A 26885-nucleotide genomic window follows, 5' to 3' on the forward strand; every position below is an offset into this window, starting at 1 on the left:
ATCAACTGTGTGAAAATCATTTCCCGTTGCCTGGAAAAGGGTGCTCTGCAGGGGAAACCAATTTTAGGAATTAAAAAAATCTTCAAAGAGGGCGGGAGGCAGGCTTGTCAGCCGGGTGCGGGTCGCAGGGGAGGACCTGTGAGCCTCTGTGGGCATCTTTCACACCCCCTTTTCGGCTCGGGGCGGCCCCCAGTCCACCTAACCACCTGCCCACCGCCGCACCCGCGCCCCCTGCCGTCCCGGGGCGCGCACGGCCGGGTTGGGCGGGTGCCGAAGGCTGGGAGAGCGACGGGCGGGCCGCGGGGGCTGCAAAGGTCGGGCGGCGCGGGCTGATTTAGTGGCCGGGGCTGTAGTACAGGCTGTCCCCGGCAGCCGGCGGAGTCAGCGCGTCCACGTGACGGCCCCGGCTCTCCGGTGAGCTCCCCAAACAGACGCGCACTCAGCCACACGCGCGCACACACACACACACGCACGCACCCCCGCGCGCACACGCCCGCCCGCCTGCTCTGCCTCTGCGCCCTCCATCCCGGCTCGCTCATTCTCTCGCTCTCTCGCTTCCCCTGCGGTCTCTCGCTCTGCGCGCTCACCACACACACGCACACGCACACACACGCGCGCACACACGCAGCCGGCACAGGCGGCGGCGGCGGCGGCTGCCCAAGTCAGGACCAACCTCTCTAGGTACCGTCTTGAGCAGGCGGCGGCGGCGGCGGCGGCGGCAGCCCGAGCATCCCTTCTCGCCCGGAGAGGGAGCACCGCCGAGAGTTTCCATTCCCTTCGCCGTTCCCTTCCCCCTCCTTTTATTTTCGAGAGAATTTCTTTTTCGATTATTGGTTTCATTCGATTTTGAATATTTTTGGTTGCTTTTGTGTGTGTGCTTTTTTTTCTTTCTTTCCTCATTTTATTTGCATCCAGACCATGGCAGGCTGCGGGCTGTCGGAAGACACCTTCTCTTCCTTCTTTTACAACTACGGCTCCTCCTGGGAAACCCCTTTCAACCAGGTAAGGGGTGGCTCGGTGCCGTGCGGCGTCGCGCCCCGTGGCCCCCAGCCGCGCTCTCACTTGGCACTCGGCGGGGAGGCAGTGGCTCGGAGGGGGTGGGGAGGATGGGGGGCCAAGTGGGTCGCACTGTCTGGGTCAGTGCCAACCGGCGCCCGGAGGTCTCCCCCCCACCACCAGCGCTAGCCCTCTGGTCTCCAGGGTCTGTTGCGTCCCTCTCGTGTCCAGTCTGCCATCGACACCCCCGACCGCCACCTCCCAGCCCAGCGGGAACCCGAGAAAGAGGCAGGAGCCGGCGCGTTACCCCGAACAACTCCAGGCAAAATCAGGGAACTCGAGCGCAACCTTCCCCAAGTCGCCTCGGGCGCCGCGCCCCTGTGCGCCCGGCGCCTGGCCGCCCTCCAGTTGCGCCGAGGGGCTGCGGAGCCGCGAGCCCCCCGCAACATGCTGCCCTCCTTCTATTCCCCCCGGCCCCAAACCACCGCTTCCCCTAAAATGGCTGCATTCGCAAGTAGAGGCGTCCCCTGACCCAGAGGAAGGGGGTTCCGAGTGGAGGCTTCGCTCCCCGTGACCTCGCGCCTCCCCGGGCGCACACACTCACCCCCAAAAACACACACTTAACTTTGATGACTGTGCAATGCAGTCCAGCTGCATCGCGCCCTCGACGCTCCCCGCCGCCAGCCTCTAGGTGTGCATGTCGGTGTGACTCTGGGGACCCGGGGAGGGTGGGGGCAGGCGCCGGGGTGGGGCGTGGAAGGAGATGGGTGTCCGTCCGCGAGCAACTGGGAACCTGGAGAGAGACAGGCGTATGCTCAGTGTCTAGGGGTGCAAAAGCTATTCTGGGAGCCAGAGCGAGGAAGAGAGAGAGGAAGAATGCCTTTTAATTAACTGTTGTAGTCTGCTGCCCCCACCGCTTGTTTGGTGAAAGTCTACAGGCATCTGTCATCTCCAAACTACACCTGGAAGTGGAGCCGGGGTGGAGGGAGGGGAGAGGGTTTTTTTTTTTTGTGTGTGTGTGTGTGTGTGCGTGTGTGTGCGTGCGTGCGTGCCGGGCAAGGGAAAGTTGGGGAGGGAGGCGAGGTGTAGGAGCAGTGGTGAAGGCAGCATCCACTTGGTGGGCGGTCCGGGGCGTGGGGGATTCCCAGGCCCGCGGAGCGCGCGCCGCGGGGGGAGCGGCTGGCGGCGGCGAGGGGGTGTCGAGGAAAGAGCTCCGCTTGGCCCGGCCGCCCGGCCGCCGCGGCGCCTCTCCTCCGAGCCCGCTCGCCAGCCTCGGCCGCTCCCCGGGCCACCCGCCGCGCTCGCCGGCGCTGGTGCGCTCTCTCCCGGGTCCGGCACGGCAGCGCGCTCCGCCGAGCTCTCGGCCAAAAAGCCAAACCCCCAAAACAAAACAACCGAAAAATGTGCTCTGCCGCCCCCACATCACCCCCCGTTTCCAAGAAACTGAAACCGCCCAACTAGTAGTTGCCCGGTGGAGACCTCGCCTTTCCGGCGCGGGCCCCCCAGAAAGCGCCGCGGCCACCGGAGTGAATAATACATAAGGGCGGCCGAAAAGCCTTGGAGAGGCTCCCGCCGCCGCGGCAGCAGCAGCAGTGGCAGCAGCAAGAGGCGGCGGCGAGCCCCGGCCAGGCCGCCCCGCCGCCGCCGCCGCGGGTGGGGGTGTCTAGGCGGCCCCTGGGAAGAGCGCCGGCAGCTTGCGGGCGCATGGCCTTGGGCGGGGGCGGCAGGGCGGCCCAGCCGTTTGCAGTGGGGTTCGGGGTGAAGCATCCGGGAAAAGGGAGGCCCTATGGCGAGTAGAAACTTGGGGGAGCTGCCAGGGTGGCCGAGCCAACTGGAGTTGGGGAGCACGGAGAAGCACAACCAGGGCTGCTCAGGGCGGTGCTGGGGGCTTTCTCCAGGCCACCCCGCCCCGCCCGGCTCCTCTCCACGCCTCCCCGCGCCAGCTCTGGATTGCCGAGAGCCAACGACCCCACCGGCTAGTCCAACTGCAGCTCTCCGGGAGTGAACATCCACGCGCCTCTCTGTGTATGCCTGTGTGTGTGTGTCGGTGAGTCAGAAACCAACCCCAGCACGCCTTTCAAGGCAGGCGGGTGGCAGAGGCTTGAGCCACACGTCCCACACAAACCCCGGCCGGGCTTCGAGATTCCTCGCAGCGCCGCGTCCCCCAGCGCAGGAGTCAGAAGCGTTAGGATAAGTTTCCAGGCGCGTGCCACCAACCTGCATCTCTGGGCCGCGAAACTCGGGAGAGAGGAGGCTTGGGTGTAAGAGGCACATGTAGCGATACAACTCTACAGCGACGGGAGGTTTCGCAGCATCTTTAATGAGCTAGGAAATAAGCCTTTTGAGAGCGTTTAAAAGCGAAGGGCTGCGGCCGGATTTTGCAAGACAGACAATCACGTGCCAACTCCTTGGAAACCAGAGAAGGTGGGCGACACGGATGGGTGCGGGGCAGGTTTGGAGTGAAAAAAGGAGAGAGCGAGAGAAGGGGGGGCAATGTTTTAAAAAGAGGAAAGCTATCGGTTTCTTCGGGCAAAGTTAGTTTAACTTGATTGGGAAAAGCTTTCCCCCAAAAGGCACGAGATAGGAGAATTTTGTTCTTTTTCTTCTCGAAAGGGAGACTCATGTTGCTAAGAAAAATCGGCAAGAATTTCTGATAAGGCAGCTGGCGCTCTTCGGTGGAGGATGGTTAGCTCAGAGGCTGGCGTTGGGTAAAATGTAACTCTTAGTGCAGCGGAGTGGTGTGGTGCGGAAAGGGAGCTTATTTGAAATATTGATCTCTTCTTGTAGTGGTACGGTATGAAGTTTAAGGTAAAGTACAGAAACAAATGAGAGAGGGGCATCATTCGGGGAAGCTGCCCTCAGTGCTACGGAAGCTTTAATCTCTGGTGGTAAACACAGCGAGGCCCGTGCGTCTTCTACCAGGATTTGAGGTTTTCCAACGCAGCCACCCATTTTCAGGGCTGACGAATATATGTGCCTCAGGGCCTAGGTTCTTAACTGAACTCCAGTTTGCATATGCAGGCTCCAAGCATTGGCAAATGACTCAGAAAACTGCTCTTAAGTGTTCCTACGAAGAGAAAGGTAACCAAAGACAGAACTTTAAATCCCGTCACGGAATTGGGGAGGGGGAGCCCTGGACCCCATTTGAAAGAGTGAGACAGTCCTGATTTTCCCTGAATCGCTGCCAAAAAGCTTAGAGACCCTCCATTCCCTAAAAATAGCGGTGCTCTTCAAATATAATTTGTTTACTCTACCTCAATTAAAAATAAAATCCTCTTCCCAGTGTTACAAAGTGCTTATGAAGGTAAGGGTTGACTGTACTAAAAAAAAAAAAATCAAGCTTTTTATTTCTAGATCAATATATATGCTCTCAACATCTAATACCATGTAAAAGGAGTCTTTTTACAGCATCAATAGCAGGGAGGCATGTCTCCCTAAGAAGCTCTTTTCCTGGAATCACAAGGCATTTTGATTACTTTCATTTTCACAGGAAACATGGTGATGACGCCTCTCTTTATAAACAAGCAAGGGAAAAAAAAGTACCGAAGATGGGGCTTCTTTCTCTACAGACCTGGAGATTTGGAAACAACAGGGTATTTCTTCATTACTAAACCGAAATCCACAAATCATTGTTGACTCCAAGGTGTTTAGTTATTCTGTGGCATTTTAGTATTAAAACCGGGAGGGATAGAAGGGTGATTTTTTTTTTTTTTTGGAGAGAGCCCAATGTGTATTAGAGCCGAAACTGCATCTGTTACCATTGAAAAACTGGGAAATTCCATCCTATCTCTGAGTAGACCATGTTGCAGATTTTTTGCACCCACTTGCCAACGTGCCAAACATACTATAGCGAGGGGTGGGGGTGGGGAGCATCTGCTTAGGTGGAATTTATTTCTTCAGTTACAGTGAAACCCCCAATTAAAGTGTGTATGTGAAATGTCTCTGATTTGGCTCAGTGCAGCCAAACAGCAGACCATTCTTGAATTTACAGTTTCACGCCTAGGGATGGCAGTAGTGCAAGCTTCCAGAATTCAGCTTTATCTTTTTATGTTCTGCTTTGCCACCAGAAAGACTCTTGTAGTTGTTTGAGCTTTCAGTCTCCATCGTGAGGCAGACCACACAGTGGCCATTTCCTGCTTGCAGTTTGGACCTGGCTCACCTTATTCGTTGTCACCTGGGTCACCTTATTCGTTGTTACCTGGGTTACGTTATAAGTTGTCATGAAGCAGGCCAGGTCTGTATGATATTTAAATCAATCCGTTGAAAGTGAAAAATGGAGCCAGTTAGCTGAGTGCTTGGGTGTCCATGAGGCCAGACATCTGATTTCACTCGCCTGATTGACCAGATCTTTGGTTATTGGGTAGCTTCACCTGAGTGTGTGAAAAAGATATTACCGAGAGACTCAACCATGCTTTTTTTTTTTTAAATCTCTCCTCCACCCTCCCCGCCCCTCCCACCTCACTCTATGGCATTTTCCAGACTGGAAATATAAAATAGCATCCTTATAAGGAAACTCATCTTCTCAGAGTAGGCAGTGCCTGTTTTGAATTCAGCCCTGGACTTTTGTTAGCTGGTACCTGCAATTCTTTGTACTCGCTCGGTCTTTTTAAGCAGGGTGGGAGTTTCAGTGCAGAACCATTAATGGATGTGGGTAAGTTGTTGAAAGCTCCTGCTGACTGCCTGTTTTTTTTTTTTTCTCCCCCTTTTTTGCTTGGTACCACTTCCATGAATATGGAATAGCCAAAGCAGAAAACAGCCCACTGAGGAGTACTTCTTTGGCATCTAAGATGCCCCAATGCTATAAAGATGTCAGTATATTCTTTTCTCTCTTTTCTGAATTTTGTAATTCTTTTTAAATTGTGCTTTAAGTGAAAGTTTACAAATCAAGTCAGTCTCTTACACAAAAACTTATGTACACCTCGCTACATAGTCCCAATTGTTCTCCCCCTAATGAGACAGCCTGCTCCCTCCCTCCACTCTCTCTTTTCATGTCCATTCTGCCAGCTTCTAACCCCCTCTACCTTCTCATCTCCCCTACAGACAGGAGATGCCAACATAGTCTCAAGTGTCCACCTGGTCCAAGAAGCTCACTCCTCACCAGCATCCCTGTCCATCCCATTGTCCAGTCCAATCCCTGTCTGAGGAGCTGGTGTTGGGAATGGTTCCTGTCCTGGGCCAACAGAAGGTCTGGGGGCCATGAGCACCGGGGTCCTTTTAGTCACAGTCAGCCCATCAAATCTGCTCTTTTTACTAGAATTTGGGGTCTGCATCCCACTGCTCTCCTACTCCCTCAGGGGTTCTCTGTTGTATTCCCTGTGAGGGCAGTCATTGGTTGTAGCCGGGCACCATCTAACTCTTCTGGTCTCAGGCTGATGTAGTCTCTGGTTTATGTGTTCTTTCTGTCTCTTGGGTTCGTAATTACCTTGTGTCCTTGGTGTTCTTCATTCTCCTTTGAACTAAGTGGGTTGAGACCAATTGATGCGTCTTAAATGGCCGCTTGCTAGCTTATAAGACCCCAGATGCCACTGTCCAAAGTGGGATGCAGAATGTTTTCTTAATAGATTTTATTATGCCAGTTGACTTAGTTGTCCCCTGAAACCATGGTCCCCAAACCCCTGCCCCTGCTATGCTGGCCTTCGAAGCATTGAGTTTACTCAGGAAACTTCTTTGCTTTTGGTTTAGTCCAGTTGTGCTAACCTCGCCTGTATTGTGTGTTGTCTTTCCCTTCACCTAAAGTAGTTCTTACCTACTATCTAATTTGGATTTTATAATTCTTAAAGTGGCAACAACGCTTGGATCCACAGATATGAGCCAAGACTTGGGAGTGCCCTCTCTTTCCTAAGCTGTTAGAAAGCCAAGCTCTCCAAATTCAAGATACATAAACTGGGCTTTGATACATCTTAAACATTTTCATTTTCCTCAAGATGAGTCTATGAACTGTAAAATAGTTTAGGTACATTTCTGTATATTTGCTTTAAATAAAATTGGAAAGTCCACTTGTAAATACAGCTCATATTACCCCAGTCTTTCTGATGTTGAATTTCTCCTAAGTAGAAAAGGAAAGAGACTTGTAATGACGTGGGTTTGTTTGGGATCTTCCAGGGCACTAACTTGAAGGTATCATTTGCTTTTATTTACAAAGTTCCATGCACCTAGAACTTGGGAACTAAAGAACCCTGACAGTAACGACCATTTATTAATGCCGTTTCAAACACTTTATATGTATTTGACTCATTTAATCGCCATAAAACATATGGGCTAGGTACTTTTTGTCATTATTCCCATTTTATAGATGAGGGAAACGAGGCACAGAGGGTTAACTAACTTGCGTAAGGTCAGAGGCTCTTTAGGGGGAGAGCTGGCATAATGACCAGCCCTTCTGATTTCAAAGCCCGTGGTGCCAGGTTCCTTAGACTTCGTTTACTTTCCAGGGCAACATAAAGCCATTGCGTGGCCACATGTACATTTCTAGCGCACTTCTGATGGTGTCATTTATCTGCCAGAATAGCGAAGATCTCCTTTGTTTGCCCATTTTTCTTTTCTTTTTTTTTTTTTTTTTAAACTATAACCAGATTCAATTCTCTTTGGTGAGTGAAGTCTTCTGTTTTCATGGAATCAACCATAACTACCTGATGCTTTTTTCTCCTTGGTGATGGACTAGATATTTGAGTATACCATTCTTTTTGGTTTGAGTGGTTGACCAGCTGGAGAGATAGACAGGGTCTCCAGATTGCCAGCCTCCAGCATTAAAATAATTATGATTTAGTGAGGGGCTTATTCCAAAAGTACCTGAGTGTTGGCAAAATAACACTACCTAGAAGAAAAGTAATTTTAAAAATATGTGGACAGAGTAATTTTATAAATGGTCAGTCGGATACTTCAAAGCCCTGTCAAATATATATTTTTTGAGGCAGAAACTCACTCTCATTTTGTAAGCAAACTCGTATGATTTTGGGCTTTGCACTGAGTATAGGCATGTTTGAGAGTTCATCCAAAATTCACCTTTCTCATCATGGCCATGTTATCACAGGTGTCTTTGATACCAAAACACTCACCTAACATTTATGCCCCTCATGAACTAATGCCTTTTCTTGATTCAGCCCTCATATTGTGATTTTCCAAAATATAGTTGTGGGTGAAGAAAAAAAAAAATTTTTTTTTAAAAGAAAGGGTGGGGGGGAACATTAAATGTCAGTAGTTACAGCAAGACAGTCTCTGCAAAGAGGGCAAAGAATTTCTCACTGGCTTCACGTTCCCATGGTTTAGCAGAAATGTAGAAGTGCAGGGTTTGCATTGGAACGAGAATGGGGTCATCTCCCCCTTTGTAGTCATCATCAAGGAAGCAGAACTTCCAGAGAGACCATAGGAAATCAATGATCACACTTTGCCAGCGAAGAGGTAAATGTGTACAGCAGATGGCATTAAATAAAAGGGCAGCAGAAGAGTGATTTACTCTCGAAGGCAGTGTGACTTTTCCATCCCTTCAAGAATTCCCATTTTTGATAGAATAATTATATTTAAATATTTCCTTCTCTTAGACCTTATTGGTGTTTTTTTTTCTTTTTTTTAAAGGAAAGCAGAAAATGCCATTTGGTGATACTCTTTTCACTTGAAGATGGTTATTTAAACGAAGCAGAGGGTCTGGAAAAAGGCACCAGATCCTCTTCACCTGTTTTAAAATTTTTGTTAATAAGAATTGACCTGATTTATTAAGAGTCACTGAGTATCCATTCATTCATTCATTCATTCATTCGTGTATTCTCTGAAACAGGGGATGCTTGCCATTGGGGGAGGCTTATCATGACCAGACAGTGTTGAAGAGGGATCCCTACACAAGAGAACCAGAAGGGGCTGGAAGATCGCTGATGTAAAGGGAAATGTAGGTGTGAAAACTTTATGAAATGTGGAAAAGCAGGTGTGTGGTTTTAATATGCTTCCCCTCTTCCGCTTGCACTTCTGATGGCTTTGCGAGCATGTCTTCCCGTAGATTTGAAACAGAGATGCAGGTGATAGCTAAGGGGCAAAGTGAGCGTCTGGCTGGTCTCTGGAAGAAGACAAAACCCATTGCCCTTGAGTTGGTTCCAACTCATAGAGACCCTATAGGGCAGAGCAGAACTGTCCCATAGGGTTTCCAAGGAGTAGCTGGTAGATTTGAACTCCTGACCTTTTGGTTAGCAGCCAAGCCCTTAATCACCGTGCCACCAGGGCTCCATGGAAGAACAAGACATTCATGTAATCTTTTGCCTGAAAGAGTATTAGAAATTGTGTAGGTTGTATAGCAACAAAACAAAACAAGCAAAAGAGACAGAAAGAAAACTCCAACCAACAACCCCCACCCTATTTGGCTCCAGCTTATTATTTCCAGTAGCAGCTTAGTCCCTAATGTTAACAATGAGTGATTATGATTCTGTAGTTTCGTTTACAGCATAAATTAGCATTTTGTTTTCTGTTACAGCTCTTGAATGAGGAATTATAATGTATAATTTGCTGAAAATAGATGTTATCATCTCTTAGGATGAGCACAACCACATAAACTTGAACGAATGATAAAAATGGAATCAATTACATTTCAAATGGAAGTAGTTTACAAACCTCCAAATACAAAGTGGCAGTAGTAGCTGGTTATTGTAACAAATAATTAGTTTTTTTTAAACAACATTTATTGAATTCCGTTGACAATTTGGTAATTGTTCACAGTGGGCTGTAGCCCTCCCTCTTCCAAAGTGAAATGTGGTGTGGAATGACTGCATCTTATAAACTACAGCTTGCCTCATTATTTAGTGTGGCAACTAGAATGTGTGTTTATTTGCATATGTAACCCTTTCCGAGTGATTTGAAAGCATAAAATTGAGTAGAACTACGTCACTAAGTCTAGATGGTGGCATAGATAAACACCCAGGGGCTGATGATGGTGAGCCTATCCAGGTTCCAAAGAAAGAAAAGAAGCCAACAGTCAAATGGCTCTGTGTGAGTGTTTGGTGAAAGGGAGAAATACTTTAACAAGTTTATCAAATAGGCAAATCATATTTTTACTTTAGCAGGAATTAACTTCTCTTTCCCACGCCTATTGCTCTGCTTCCCATAGTCTTTTCTGTCTTGTGGTTATTTATGTCCAAGTCTCACTTCCAGTAAACTCCAGAAGCTCCTTGTGGGCCACAGGCACACCTCCCTCAGCTCAGGATCTCCCATCATGCCTAGCCTGGAGTAGACAGACACGACATGTGTTGAATAAATGGCTGAAGTTTCAGAAAACAACTTCTGTTCCATTATATGTGTGCCTTTATTTATTGTTCTTTGTTCCATCTCTTAGAATGATGAGGACAATTCTGCAATGTCATTTTTGAAAATGGGAATTTGACTTGGAAAATAAATGAATCCTGATTCCATTTAAGCATCCCCAGGGAAGAACAAGATTGGTTTCCCAGAGGCTCATGGAATCTCTTAATTTTTAACATGAAAAATTATGAAGGATACCCTTAAATTAATAAATTCAGAAAGGGAAAGGAGGGGAAGGTGGGGATCTGAGAGATTTTTGTTTTTATTTTTTTGGTAACTGCTCCATGCTGAGTGGATCATTCATTTTTGATTATTTCTAAAAGATTAATCCATTTCTTTAAAGTTAATATGCAAAGAAATATGTTCAACATTATTTTTAGACCCCACGATTTCGCCTGAAACAAATCAGTGGTGCATTATAAACACACAAGAATGTATCTAATGACAGGAGTCAGGCTGAACAGATGCTAAAAAAGATGCTTCATGTGAAGCTGAGGGAGCCGCAGGAGGGGATGGGAAACAGTCTCTAGAAGTTGGAGGGCTTGGGAGGTGAACACTAAGGAGACTTTCACCCACTAAATAAACCAAAAAAACCCCAAACCCAGTGCCGTCGAGTCAATTCTGACTCGTAGCGACCCTATAGGACAAAGTAGAACTGCCCCATAGAGTTTCCAAGGAGCGCCTGGCAGATTCGAACTTGCCTTGTGTAATTCAGAGCAGGAGGGAGGGACTCCATTCCCTCCTGGGTCAAAGTAGGAGTGTCAGGCTTAAATGAGATTTGGTACTTGAAAGTCCTTTGTTACTAGTTAATCCAAGTCTGAGTCAATGTTAGACCAGTGTTACGGCTCCTCGAATGTTTATAGAGTACCTACCAATGTGACGGGCTAGCAGAGTGCCTGGCGCACAGCAGATTCTCAACAAATGGTACTGAGTTGACAATAACAGAATCCATTTCATGAACACTTAATATGGCATTTCAGAAACCGTTTAAAGTGCTTTACATGGATTAACTCATTTAGTCATCAAAATAGCCTTAGGAGGTGGTATCGTTATTACCTGCATATTACAGATGGAGGCGCAGAGAGGTGAATTGAATTGACCAAGATCATACAGACAGGAAGTGTTAGAGCTGGGATTTATAAGGGTTTTGTCTGGCTTCTAAGTCCCTACTTTAACCACTGTGCTATGCTGCCTTCAATTGGTTGAGCCAATGGGTGGATAGACAGAGGAGAAATAAAGAAGAATATAACAGGCTGACTTCCACATGGATATGGGTTAGAAGGTAGAAATAGCTAGTGCTTTAAGAAAATAACTGCTTCGAAGAGGGGAGTTTACTTTTGGCTGGAAGAGTCACAGAAGCTTTTTGGAGGTATTGGTATTTGATCTGGGCCTTGAAAACTAGGGATGATTTGGGCAGGTGAGAGTGGGGGTGAAGTTGGGGCAGAGGAGGCATCCCAGGCAGAAGGAAAATAAATACAAGAAGAATTTGTCAGGGAGTAATTGTCAAGTATTGTCTCTTTTTTTTGGGTGTGGATGTTTTTCATTCAGTAAAATTTATTGAACACCTAAATGTGCTTGTCCCTGAGCTCAAGGAGCTTTAAACTAAGAGGAGAGACATGATCCATATATAAAACATGGACATTTACATCAGTGTATCTGTATCTGTACCTATATTTATATAGCTATCCATATATGCACACAGACATACACATCATCATCTACCTATAAGGAGCCCTGGTGGCACAATAGTTAAGTGCTCAGCTCCTAACTGAAAGGTCCTGTCTTGTAGTTGTTTACGTCCAAGTCTCACTTCCTGTACTACTCCGGAAGCTCCTTGTGGGAGAAAAGACCTGGGGATCTGCTCCCGTAAACCACCCAAAACCAAAACCAAACCCATTGTTGAGTCGATTCTGACTCATATTGATCCCATAGGACTGAGTATGACTGCTCCGTAGGGTTTCGAAGGAGCGGCTGGTGGATTTGAGCCGCTGACCTTTTGGTTAGCAGCCAAGTGCTTGATCGCTGCTCACTAGGCCCCCACCCATAAAGACTGCAGCCCACAAAATCCTATGAAGCATTTCTTCTCTGTCAGATAGGGTCACTATGAGTCATAATTGATTCAATGACACGCAACAACATTTCCCTATTTTTCTCCGTCCGTCCATCCATCCCTCCATCCATCCATTCCTCCATCCATCTGTCCTCCCGTCCATTCATCCATCTGTCCTCTCCCTCCAACTGAAGTATCCCACCATCAAGAAGGAAAAATAAAGAACGTTTATACAGAGAACAACAGGTGAGGCAGGCAGATAGTCTCCCCTACCCATTGCTTTGAGTTTGGAAACTTATAAATGTGACCCCCCAAGGGTAAATCTGCAGTCCTCCTTTGGCATTATTGATTTTCCCACCAGCAGTCCTCCTCCCTTCCTCTTACTTAGCAAAGGCGAGGAGCTAGCAGAATTGGGATCCTGTGGGTTAGTAATGTAGACGGGGGAGTTACTTTCCACCCTGCCGTTCTGTCTGTCACAAGCAAGCAAGAAAGCTTTCCAACTTGGTTGAAACTTAAGATCTTTGCATCTTTTAAAATGCAGTCTGTTGACAATGTCAAAAGAACAGTTTAATTAGTAAATCAAGCAAAGTTTTATTTTGAATTTTATTGCACTTCTATAGATTGCTAAACTTTTCTTTTGTTTGCTTTTGGAATAAAATTAGTCGCCCAGGCTAGAGAGTGAAGATAGCATCTGAAGTTTAGGACACACTCAGAGGCCCACGCAGCACTGTTAATGAAATTCTTTACGTCTTTCTTTGTGTGATGTCAAACTAAAAGCGTTACACAGCTTTGATGAAAAGAGCGAAAAAAACCAAAAACAAAAAACCCACCAAAGTTTAACTGTAAAAGAGAATGGAAAAATCTTTACAATATTTATCAAAGTTTTTTTTGTTTTAGAAAATTAGGATTCCATTGTTAATTGATTCTTTGACCCTGATCGTAACAGTTGCATTAGAAATAATTTAAAAATCATTTCTCCCAATTGGTCCTAAAGAAAAAGTTGCTAAAAAATAATAGGTGGATTTGTTGCTTACATATATTAAAACAAATATTGGTTTATTTTTCCAACATCTTGTCCGTATTCATTCTTTTCTTACTCTAGCATGGTCAGCTATGATGATGTTTTTAGGAGTGTTTTGTAAACTGTAAAGTACTGTCTTAGCCATTGTCATTGTGATGGAGAGTTTGGCCGCTGAAAAGAGAAACCTTTTTTTTGTATTTCAGTAGCAATAAATGCTGTTGTTATGTGCCATCAAGTTGGTTGTGACTCATAGTGACCCTGTGTACCACAGAACGAAACACTGCCATCCTCACAATCATTGCTGTGTTTGAGCCCATTATTGCAGACACTGTGTTAATCTATCTCCTTGAGGGTCTTCCTCTTTTTCACTGACCCTCTGCATTACCAAGCATAATGTCCTTCTCCAGGGACTCATCCCTCCTGATAACATGTCCAAAGTGAGATGAAGCATTGAATAAACCCAACCAAACTGAGCTCGCTGTTGAGTCGATTCCGACTATAGCAACGCTATAGGACAGTAAAACTGCCCCATAAGGTTTCCAAGGAGTGGCTGGTGGATTTGAACTGCTGACCTTTTGGTTAGCAGCCAAATGCTTAACCACTGTGCTACCAGGGACCGGGAAATAAAGTAGAAGTTAAATAAGTACCCATTATACTCACTTAGGTAGTTATTTTTTAAATGCTTGTTTGCAGTGATACTAAACATTTGCAGTTGTGTGTTCTCACTGCAGGAATAATGACTAAATCTGTCACTTGCTGCCTCTGTAACCGATTTTGTCAAGTGACCCCTGTAAGCATCCCAAAGAAGCATTGACTGAGGTCGTTTCAGGCTAATGAGTCTTCCCCAAGCATTACTCAGTTGTTTAAATAAAGTAATTAAGGGGATGCCCTGAGCAAACATTGGAATATAAGGTAATTTCCCCTTTTCTGGAGAATTTTGGAAAAATGCCTTTTCTTATATTTGGGCATATACAATATTTAAGAAAACTTTGTAACTACTAAGCACTGCCTGAATGCTAGTTGTTATTAGCTCTTTGATGCATATTGTATTTAGAATAGTTGAGATTTTTTTTCTTAATTTATTTATAAGTGCTTTAAAAAAGTCATTTTCACCATTCATAGCATTAAATACAGTTCAGGGCACGAAATAGGTGCTAACTAAAATCTTTACTGATCATTTCAATAGAGAAATTACCTTTGACTCATTCAAGGGATTTAAAAACATTAATGGCCACATGATTTTCAGCGAAAAGAGTCAGAACATGGGGAGGCAGGAGCATTTCTTTAAGAACTCCTCAAAAGAACACTTGCTAAAAAGAGGACTTTCTCCTTGAAATTAGAATGGATACTTCTTTTGTTCTGTATTTTCATTTGTAGGGAATACTTTGTTACTTAGTATTTTATTATATACTTAAAAAATCTGTTTAAACTTGATTTTCCAGGGTACTGTTTTTGAATAGCGTATACCAGGAAATTAAGAAAACCATATGGAAAGTTTTTCTGATTTCAGATGTGATGCATTTTTGTTGTGGAACATTTTCTTAGAAAAGTTCAAAAGAGGAAAATCAAAAGCACACAATAATCTAAACACCTAAAGATAATCATGGCTGATATTTTCATATATATTCTTCCAGTCTTTTTCTAGGCCTTATATTTCTTTTTATCCAAATTGGTATCATATACAAGTATTTTTACAATCTGATTTTAGCCCAATAAGTCATGACCGACCTGCAGATGTAATGTTTCATGTCTCTCTATATCATTTTTGACAACTGTGTAGTATTCCATTGTTCGATTATAAAAAAAAATTATAGCACCTTTTATTTAACTGTCTTCTATTATTGGATATTTAGGTTGTCTCCAATTATGACTAAACCTGGTACATATCTATAATTATTTATTTAGGATAAATACAGTGGTAGGACTGGTGAATAAAAGGCATAAAAATTTTAAGCCTATGTTTTAGTTGTCTCTTAGAAAAGGTGTAACAGTTTACACTCTCAGAAGCAATATGTAAGGGTACCAAATGGAGGCTATTATAAAATGAATCTTTAGATGACAATATTTTCTTTGTCCATTTGAAAACCTAGAAATAAACCTTTCTAATGACCATATCAGTCAAGAGGTTGTCTTACAGCCATCATGACCTTCTTTCATCTTTAGTTTTTCCAGTTTCTTTTGGCTGTTGGAACAAAATGTGGCTCAAATAAGCCAAGCAAATAGTTAATTAGCATCAAAAATTTAACTCTGGCTCTCAGCTGAGCTTTTTTTCCCTCTCCTTCCAGGGCACAACAACTCTGCAAATAACTACCAGCTTTGCTTTATTGAGTTCTACGGAGAGAAAAATCTTTCTTGTTCCATTCACTGAACTACGTAAATTTCGAAACAAGGAATGCAGCTGGACTATAAGCAGTGTCTCTTGTCATTTCTGAGATAATTCCAAGGGAAGAGGAACTAATTCATCATCATTGTTGGTCAGGTCTAGACCCAGACATGGCAAATCTTAAAGAGATTTGTAAAAAGAAAAAAAAAATCGTACGTAAAATTAAATATGACTAAGTTCCACCATGAAGGTCATTCTCATTGGGTTCTCCCCAGTTCCTTCCTCCATTAGTCTCCTCACAGCTTTTCCACAGTGCCTTTGGACCCCTGATCCATTAAAAATAAACTCCCCTTCCCCAAATGTCACCTTCACTAAAATCTGTTTCTCCCCTAACAAAGTACATTTTTTGGGGTAGCTACTGCTCTATTGTCCGCACCCCTTAAGCACAGAGAAACTATGGCCACTGTTGCCTCCAGAACATTGTTTTGCCACTGACACACAAAACTGCATGATTCCCTTCTCCCCAGTGTAGTCAGATAGACTACATCTACCCTTCTTCCTGGCTGTACCTATCACCTCTCTGTGACTTTGTCTTGTTCCCTGAGGGATCGGACACCTGGCTCACATCCTAATCTCCACCCCAACTGCCACCACCAAGGTGATCATCAGCATATGTGTGGGAGATGTGTCCAGTGACTTAGCATTAAAGGTGCAATACTTCACCCCCACTATGCTTTGGGAGCCCAGTCACATGCCCCCCCCCCTCCGCCCCAGCTTCATCCTTCGTAATATCCCTTCTTCTGGAAACTTAAACTCCAGTGTAACCACCTCCGATTATAACCTCATAGCCTTTCTGCTCCCTTATCCATTCATTTCCAAGGTCTTTGGTCTCTTTACTGTGCCCCCTTTTCCCATACTCTTCCTCCTGCTCCTTTTTCAGCCCCTGACATCCCATAATGTATCACTTTAACCAGTCTCCTGCCAAAATCTCAAAGTCTTTAATCTCTTGCCCTTCTGTATATGTCCACAAAATCCCACTAATGGATCATTCCATCCAACTACCTTGTTTGTTTCTGCATGCAGGCTGTTGCCTGTTGTTGGAAAAAACCATCCATGCCAAAGAATGCCGCTATAATTTTCTCGTCCCCAACCTCAGCACCATTCAGCAAGCCTTGTCTGGGTCAACAAGCTGTCTCACTGTCCATACCTGCAACTGCCAATACCATCCAGTCTCCTTAACTCCCTTACCCACCACTGGCCCCCCTCCCAGGTGAGGGTTCAGGGTCACTCCATGTGAATTCCGTTAACCTCTTGCCTCATGTCTGGAAATCTCCGTCTTTCCACCTCCAGCTTTCTTTCCACCTATGCTCTGGATATCATCTTCTCCCATCCCCTCTAGGACTTTGATCTCATCGGTTACGGCTTTATGAGTCCATGCATTTAGGAATAAATGTAGCCAAATCTCTCCCATCTTGAAAAAGTCCTCCATCAACCTTTTCCTTCCCTGTTGTAATTGCCTGTGTCTCCTCCTTCCCTTTGCTGAATGACATTGAAGACCCAGCTGATGTTGGGGTCTATGCATTTTAATGGCATAAATAATCACAACTATGAGGTTGGTTTCTCTCAGCAGCTTACAGATTCCTGGAAGAAGAAGGCAGATGGTGTTCCAAGGCAAGGGAGTTTACAGGACCGATCTGCCAAGCTCAGCAAGAGAATTGTATACGCTCGTTGTTTCCAAGTCCTTCCTTCCCATTTACTTTTTCTTTCTTTCTATCAAGGCAAATGACCTCTTATAAGAGTTCAGCCTTCAGCACTTTGCTGAAACTCCTCAGGCAATGACTTCTTAATTCCCAAATGCTGGGGACTCTTATCAGGAGCTCCTGGGTGATTCAAGCAGTGAACATGCTTTGTTCCTAACCCGAAGGTTGGAAGTTCCAGTGTACCCAGAAGCACCTCAGAAGAAAAGCCTGGCAATCTACTTCCCAAAAAATCAACCACTGAAAACTCTATGGAGCACAGTTCTGCTCTGACACACCTGGGGTCGTCATGAGCAGAAACTGACAGAAACTGAGAGTGGTACTGGGGACTTTTGTCAGTCCCTTTTGCTGTTGTTTTTTTAGACATTTCTGTGACTGGCTGTCATGGATTGAATTATATCCCCCCCCAAAATGTGTGTATCGACTTGGTTAGGCCATGATTCCCAGTATTGTGTGGTTGTCCTCCATTTTGTGATTGTATTTTATGTTAAGAGGATTAGGGTGGGATTGTAACACCACCCTTACTCAGGTCATCTCCCTGATCCAAGGTAAAGGGAGTTTTCCTGGGGTGTGGCCTTTACCATCTTTTATCTCTTAGGAGATAAAAGAAAAGAGAAACAAGCAGAGTTGGGGACCTCATACCACCAAGAAAGCAGTGCCAGCTGCAGAGCGCATCCTTTGGACCTGAGGTCCCTGCAAAGAGAAGCTTCTTGTTTGGGAGAAGATTGATGAGAAGACCGACAGAGAAAGCCTTCCCCTGGAGCTGGCACCCCAAATTTGGACTTTTAGCCTACTTTACTGTGAAGAAATAAATTCCTCTTTTTTAAAGCCATCCACTTGTGGTATTTCTGTTATAGCAGCACTAGATAACTAAGACACAGGCTCTGTCAAGAAATTCCTTTGACTCCTGTGACATCCCTTCTGCATTTCATCCAGTCTCTTGGTCCCCTTCATTGACTCTTTTGCTTTGCCTGATCTCACGTGTTGATGTTCCTTGGGTCCTAACCTGGATTTCTTCTTTTTCACTCTATTGTTGCTTTTTTCACTTTATTCTGGCAAACTACTCATGCATGGAAATCAGTCACGTAACTGTCTTCCAGATTTGTATTTCCAAGCCAGGCCTCTCTCCTGAGCTCCAGAGCTGTTTAACCAACAGAGTACTGAGCAGTCCCATAGACATTTCAAACACAATATGTTAAAGACAGATTTTCTTATCCAGATTGCTTTGACCTTCAATTCCTTATGTGGGTGAAAGGCAACAGTAGTCATCGTATGTATGATAATGTATGTATCAGTTAACTTTTGCAGTATAACAAACCACCCTGGAACCTTGCGGCTTAAAACAACAATCATTTAGAAGTGCACAGTTATGTGGGTAAGGAACATGGGCTGGGGTCAGCCCAGAGGTTCTTCTGCAGGGCTCAGCTGAGCTAAAACATGTCTGTAGTCACCTGGAGGTTGATGGCCTCATTCATATGTCTGGTAGGCTCTTGGCTGGGGAAATGGGCTAGCTGAGCCATCATCCAGCAGGCTAACCCAGGCTCATTCACATAGTGGTGCTTATAGGATTCCCAAGAAAATCAAGAGAGAGGAAGCTGCAAATCCTTTTGAGTGCTAGGCTTAGAATTTGTGAAACTTAGAACTTAATACTTCTGTCTCATTCCCTTAGTGAGACCAAGTCACAAGGCCAACCTAGTTTGAAGGGGTGGAGTAATAGACTTGACCTCCTGATGGATCTGGAATGCCACATCACCAGGACATGCATATGTGTGTGGGGGGTGGAGAAGAATTAATGGCCACTTTTATCATCTGCTAAAATAAATAAATAAATAAATAAAATTTTCTTTTACACCCATAACTCAAGTCAGAACCTGGCAGTCAGCCTACGCCTCTTGCCTGCCTTCTCTCAGTTCTAGTCAGTTGTCAAGTCCAGTAGATTAGGCCTAATAATAACACTCTTATTTGTTTCTATTTTCAACCACTGGTCTGTGTAATTATTAAGATTAATCTCCCCCTCCATATACCCTCTCTCCCGTTCTAAAATAACATTATTATGATGGTAGGCTGAAATCTCAGATCATTTGTTAGGGCTGTTAATGCTCGGTGATAGTGTATTTTTTGATATTATTTTTCATACGTCTCCCCTACTAGACTCAGCTTCGTGAGGGTTAAAAAAAATAAAACAAAACTCAAACCTGTTGCCTGCGGGTTGATTCTGACTCATGGCAACCCCATGTATTACAGAGGAGAACTAAACTCCACAGGTTTTTTTTTTTTTTTTAAATTATTTTTGTTGTTGAGAATATACACAGAACATACACCAATTCAAAAGTTTCTGCAAGTACAGTTGAGTGACGTGGATTACATTCTTCAAGTTGTGCAACCATTCTCACCCTCCTTTTCTGAGTTGCTCATCCTCCATTAACATAAACTCACTGCCCCTTAAATTTCCTATCTACCCACAGGGTTCTTTTGGTGATTATCTTTACAGAAGCAGATCGCCGGGCATTTCTTTCACAGTGCCATTGGGTGGGTTCAAATGGCCAACCTGTCGGTTAGTAGTGAGTCAAACCGTTTACACCACTCAGGGACCTTCCATAGGTAGCCCACTTATTTGTCTTCATGTCCCCAGAACATGGAGCCGTTGAGTCGATTTTGACTCATAGCGACTCCTGTAGCAGAGTAAAATTGCCCCACAGGGTTTTCTTGGCTGCAGTCTTTACGGAAGCAGATTGCCAAGTCTTTGTCCCGCGGAGGTGCTGGGTGAGTTTGAACTGCCAGCCTTTCGGTTAGCAGCTGAGAGCTTAACTGTTTGTGCCACTATGGCTCCTTTAATGGAGTGATAAGCCTGCAATAAACAGTGGTTAGTTTGAATGATGACTGTTGATGAAAAAATAAATAAATATAACTAACAATCCTAGTGAGGTGGTCCTCTAGACATACAGGGATCTTAAGATTTGTAATTTAGAAAAGAATGGTAAATGCTGTGGCTTAATGCCTTTTGGCTGACCATCAACAGGGAAGTGCAGTGATTCTGTACCTCACTCATCTAAAGTCATATTACAAATGCTGTAGAATAATTGGGAGTCCCTGGGTAGTGTAAACGGTTAATGTGCTCAGCTGCTAACTGAAAGGTTGGAGGTTTGAGCCCACCAAGAGGCAGCTCAGAAGAAAGGCCTGGTGATCTTCTGAAAAGTCAGTCATTGAAAGCCCTGTGAAGCTCAACTCTACCCTGATACCCATGGGATCATCATGAGTTGGGGCTGACTCACTGGCAACAAGTAGAATGGTTAAAGGAACATGTTTGAGAGAATAGAACGTCTTAGACCCACCTGTGCAATTAGAATACATTCTTTTAACTAAAGAAACCAAGTCTGCAGTGCAGATAACAATAATGTTGGACTTCTCTGAAACAGTCCAACCCCCCTACTCCCAACAGGCTCTTCATGGTATAGAATATAATGACTGTAATGTAGGCAGAAGGATCGGACTAAAATAAATAATTGATCTAAATGTTCATACATAGAAGAGACTGTCATTGAAAATACCACCAGGGTCTTGCCTGATTTAGATGTCAGCAGGTGTTTAAAAAGATATTTCAGTAGTCTAAAAGGAATAGTCGTGATTTTTTTGTACCTACAGTAAAAAAAAAACCTCATGTTAGCTCTGAGTGTTTAGGAAAACTTTAAAATCCTTATTTGATGGTGAACTTAATTCCAGTCAATAAGACACAACACAAATACAGATACAGGATTCATTTTTTATGCAGACATTAAATCAAAGCTTATAGTATATGCTGTGAAGGGGTATTATAGATTAAACAAAACAATGAAAATCAAAGAATTATTTGATTAGAAACCCAAGTTGAAGTGCCAATTATCTTGGATTAGTTATCTTCCTTTACTATTACTTAGATTTCTTTGTGATTCTAATCAAATTCCCTGTAGTTTCTTGTCTTTGAGCAGACTCAGAAGAGTTATGAAAAGAAATAATTGTTTCCTTAGGTGGTTTTTGGTTTCTGAGGAAGTCTTTGATAAAAGAAGAGGTGCCCATTGGTGGTCAATAGAGAGCCAACAAGAGGCAAGGATCTATATTGCCATTTAGCCTTGAAAACATTAATAAAGGTGAGAAGTTTGGGGCAAGCTTTTTTTTTTTTTCTTCAAATGGCCAAATATTCAGATGATGAAATATTGTCTTCAAAGATGTCTGTCAGCATCTGGCCCAGATTTAATATGCAGTGTTTATGAAATCAAGGAAAGAAAAAAAGGTTACTTGTAATGATAAACTCAACACAGTGGTTATTAATGCCGTCATCGTTTTTGCTAGTGAGTATAACTGAGGCTTCAGATTCCTTCACTTTTACTGGGAGGAAAAGAACCTTTGAAACATTTATATCTTCCCAGGCAGGTTTGTATAAGAATTCTTCATTGCTTTAAAGTTTTGACCTTTGCAAATTGAAATCCATCCACACAGAAGTTCTAGAAGGAAATCCAACTATCCTATGATGGTGAAAGTCTTGTGTTTGGCAGTCAGCTCCACCTGGGTTTTAATTCTGTCCACTTCCACTTGTGTAGCCTCAGGCAAGTTACTAAATCTTAGTTTCTTGATCTGTAAAATGGAAAATGTTGTAACATACCTCCTGAGGTTATTTTAAGAGTTAAGTGAGAGCATGCACGTGAAAAGCTTAGTACAGTGCTTGCTTGGCATGTGGGAGGCAAACAGAAGCTACAACGATGATGCTAATATGAAAGGAGAGAGAGGGAGACGGACATGGCACATGTGAACAGATGTTAACCAGGTTTACAAGTGATAATTTTGAGCAAAACCATAATGTCCATTTTTTTAAATATGCATTTTTTGTTGTGGTAAAATACATATAACAGTTGTGTTGTTGTTGTTAGGTGCCATCGAGTCGGTTCCGACTCATAGCGACCTTATGCACAACAGAATGAAACACTGCCCGGTCCTGCGCCATCCTTACAATCGTTGTTATGCTTGAACCCATTGTTGCAGCCACTGTGTCAATACACCTTGTTGAGGGTCTTCCCCTTTTCCGCTGACCCTGTACTCTGCCAAGCATGATGTCCTTCTCCAGGGACTGATCCCTCCTGACAACATGTCCAAAGAATGTAAGATACAGTCTCACCATCCTTGGCTCTAAGGAGCATTCTGGCCGCACTTCTTCCAAAACAGATTTGTTCGTTCTTTTGGCAGTCCATGGTATATTCAATATTCTTCGCCAACACCACAATTCAAAGGTGATGTATATATATCAAAGGCGATATATATTATATATAACAGAGCATTTGCTAATTGAATAATTTTTCCATGGACAATTCAGTGGCATTGATTACATTCCTCATGTTGAACAACCATCACCACTATCCTTTTCTAACTTATTTTACCAGCACTGACAGAAACTCCGTGTCCCCTAAGCAATGACTCCCTCTTTCCCCCTCCTTCCCACCTGTGGTAACCACTTATAAATTTTGGTCCCTGTATATTTGTCTGTTTCATACAAATGGAATCAAACAATATTTGTCCTTTTGTAACTGACTAATTTCATTCAATGTAATGTTTTCAAGGTCCATCCATGTTGTAGCATGTACCAGGACTTTGTTTCTCTTTATGGCTACGTAATATCACAATGGAGTCCCTGCGTGGTACAAATCGTTAATGTGCTCGGCTGCTAACTGAAAGGTCGGGAGTTGAGTCCTCCCAGAGGTACCTCAGAAAAAAAGGCCTGGTGATCTACTTCTGAAAAATTAGCCATTGAAAACTCTATGGAACGTTGTTCTACTCTGATACGTGGGGTTGCCACAAGTCAGAGTTGGCTTGAGGGCAACAAGTTAATATCATAACGTCCATTGGATCCCAGTTGTTTCTCCATCCCTTTCTGGATTTGTTCCCACGGATCATATTGGTGATAAGGTAAATTTCAATAGAACATTTTGTAGGAACAAAGACATTTCTTTGTTGAGAATTGCTATGCCCTAATGCACACCAGTCAGGTCATTTCTAGAAGGTCTATTGTCCAATTCAGAATTTAATATTTTTTTTTCTGATTTGCAAACAAAATGGAAAACAGAACAACAACAACAAAACCTGCCCATTTGTTTGCAATGAGTGAAAAATATAATACCCAAGAAAATTAAAAGGTAAAACTCCAGAATAACATGATTCTTCAGAAAGTACAATCCAATAACTGTATTTCAGGTAAGTAATATGCACCTTCTACGTTTGTTTGCCAACTACTTTCCCCCCACCCCTACAAGGAGGTATTTTCAGAAGCACCTTTGTAAAAAAATTAGCATAGCACTCTTACAAAAGTATCTTTAGGGGGAGGGAGTGGTTGGCAAACAAATGTAAAAGGCACATGTTATTTGTGTAAAAATGTGGTATAGGAAGCTGGTAATAGCCAGTTCTTTTTTGGCTGACCTATAATAAATGCAGATTGCTTAGGTATTTAATATACAGTGGTATTTCAAGACCAATGACTATTATTTCCGTTATCAGTGAAAAGAAGTGATATTAAGGTAGAATTTACTACTTTGGGTTTATAAAGGGGTATCTTAGTTATCCAGTGCTGCTATCACAGAAATATCACAAGTGGATGGCTTTAACAAACAGAAGTTTATTCTCTCACAGTTTAGGAGGCTAGAAGTCTGAATTCAGGGTGCTAGCTCTAGGGGTAGGCTTTTTCTCTCTGTAGACCCTTGGGGAAGGTCCTTGTCATCAGCCATCCCCTGGTCTAGCAGCTTCTCAGCCCTGGGACCCCAGGTCCAAAGGACACGCAGAGCTTCTGGCTCTTCTTGCTTGGTGGTAATGAGGTCCCCCTGTCTCTCTGCTCGCTTCTTTCTTTTATATCTCAAAGGAGATTGAGTCAAAATACAACCTAATCTTGTGGATTGAGTCCTGTCTCATTAACATAGCTGCCTCTAACCCTGCCTCATTAACATCATGGAGGTAGGATTTACAACACATAGGAAAATCACGTCAGATGACAAAATGGTGAACAACCACAAAATACTGGAAATCATGGCCTAGCCAAGTTGACCCACATTTTTGGGGGGACACAATTCAATCCATAACAAGGGGAAAAATCTTTTGAGCAAAACTACTTGAAAAATGGTAACTCTTTTGATCTCAGGTTAGGATTGTTCTTTTGACAAGTATTTTTGGAGCACCTATCATGTGCCAGGCGCTGTTCTAGTATCTGGACATCCAGCAGCAAGTGAGTTAAAGAGGCCCTGGCTTTGGTGGAATTTATAATCTGGCAGATAGAGACAGGTAAGAAACAATAAAATTAGGTGCAGGCACAAGGTAATTTCTGAAATTGATGGGTATCTTTGTTATCTAGTGACGCTATAAAAGAAATACTACAAGTGGGTGGCTCTAACAAATAGAAATTTATCTTCTCAGAGTTTAGGAGGCTGAAGTCTGAATTCAGGGTGCTGATTCTAGGGGAAGTCTTTCTTTCTCTGTCGGCTTGGAGAAAGTTCCTTGTCTCTTTGCGCTTCTGCTCCTGGGTGATCTTCATGTGGCTTGGCATGTATCTTTCCCCATCTCTGCTTCTTTCAATGGCTTGTTTAATTTCTTTTATATCCCAAAAAAGATTGATTTAAGACATATCCTACACTTATCCTGTCTCATTAATATAACAAAGGCAAACCATTCCTAAATGGGACTATAACCACAAGCATAGAGGTTAGGATTTACAACACATTTTTGTGGGGGACACAGTTCAATCTGTAATAGGTGGGTACCATGAAGATTATAAAAAGAGTTGTGTGATGGAACAGGCACTGACAGGGGTACTTGGAGATGGAGGGGTACTCAGACTGGGAGGTGGCCAAGGAAGTGCCCCGTGGAGGTCTTGGTAGACCCATCCTCGGGCTGTGTTCCAGGTAGGCCCATGTGGGAAGCTCTTCCGGTGTGGCTGTAGTTCTGCCAGTGAGGGGATGTGGCCGGAGATGCGGTCAGAAGTAATGGGGCCCAGATCCCACAGGGCTGTGGTGATGTAAGAGTTTAGAATTTATTCTCAGCGACATGGGAAGCCGTTGGAGGTTTTTAAGCAGGGGAGGGACATGACCTGATTTATGTGTTCAAAAGCTCTCTCTGGCTGCTTTGGAGGGGGTGGGTTGTAGTTGGAGGGGACGGGCAAGAATGAATCAAGAAGAGCCGTTGGGGGCTCCTGAGAGATGCTGCTGCTGAGGGACTAAAGATGGAGAGTGATTAATTTAAACACAGGAGGGTTTCGGCAACTGCCTTTGTTTACCAGCATTGTAAGGACATCTGAGAGTTCGGTGATAAGAAGAAATGCTTCAGTGTCTGAAGTGGGCTCCTCAAACAGTAAGCAGCTGACAAGCCCTTCCAGGCCAAGGCTCAGCCTGCTGTTTCATTATGTTAACTAGTTGCTATCTCGGGGACTCCAACTCTGGGTGATCCCATGTGTATCAGAGTGGAACTGGGCTCCCTAACATTTTCAATGGCTGACTTTTTGAAAGTAGATTGCCACGCCTTTCTTGCAAGGCACCTCAAGGTGGACTTGAACTTCCAGCCTTTCTGTTAGCGGTGGAATGCCTTAACTCTTTGCACTACCCAGGGACTCCTTTTGTTAGTTTAGGTTTTTGTTAAGTGTTGAGCATGGTCTATCCACTTATATGGGGAAATCATGTTTGTTTGGGTTAAAGGAGAAATTTAAGAAAATCTACTATGACGGAGTTAAGTAGAAAGTTAAGGGCATATGTCCATGGCTCTTTGTGATGAGTTGGGATCCAGTGGTAAACGAGAATGGTACAGCCGCAGGCCACACACTCCATTGTACTCTTGTGAACTCTCTGTTGTTTTAAAAAATGAATGTATTAAACTTTTAAAATAACTATTCTGCCGTTTTGTTGGTTACTGAATATAACGCTTGCCCAGTTCGGAGGGCTTGGGGCTGAAGTTTCTAGAAGCAGCTGGTCAGTGCCTGCAGCTGTTCCGTAAGAAAGGATGTCTTCTAGGACTCTTTCATGCTATCGTTTCCTTCTAATGCTTAGGACCTAAATGGAGCAGCTGGGGGTCGAATGTGTGTGTGGGAGAGGTAAGGAGAGGGCCAGGAAAGATGTGGTCTTTATCCTTTTGTTTTATTCAAGCTCTGTTTACAAGGAAAAAACTTACTCTATTAACAAACAAACAAAAGGGCTTTGATGGATAGCAGACGCGTTGCAAGGATTCAGACAAATAATGGGAAATTTATTGTCTCACTGCTCTGGAGGCTTGAAGTCCAGACAGCATGTTGGCTGGGCCATGCTCCCTCTGAAATCTCTAGGAAGGTATAATCTCTTGGGCCTCCCCAGATGTTCTTTGACTTGTAGATGCATCTTTACGTGGCCCACCTTCCTCTGTGTTTCTGTGTCTCTGTCCTCTTTTATAAGGACACCACTCAGATTGGGTTAGGACCCACCCTACTCATGTTGA

General features: G+C 44.1%; 1 protein-coding gene across 1 annotated transcript in view; it reads left to right on the forward strand.

Moving 5' to 3' along the window:
• The first annotated feature begins 342 nt into the window (after positions 1-342).
• PPARGC1A (PPARG coactivator 1 alpha) overlaps positions 343-26885 on the forward strand; it is an 830369-nt gene continuing 803826 nt past the window's right edge. The window contains exon 1 of the mRNA XM_049886435.1: positions 343-1002. The gene's annotated coding sequence lies outside the window, so the exon portion shown is untranslated. The remainder of the gene's footprint in view (positions 1003-26885) is intronic.

Source organism: Elephas maximus, chromosome 5, assembly GCF_024166365.1.
Source record: "Elephas maximus indicus isolate mEleMax1 chromosome 5, mEleMax1 primary haplotype, whole genome shotgun sequence".
NCBI lineage: Eukaryota > Metazoa > Chordata > Mammalia > Proboscidea > Elephantidae > Elephas > Elephas maximus.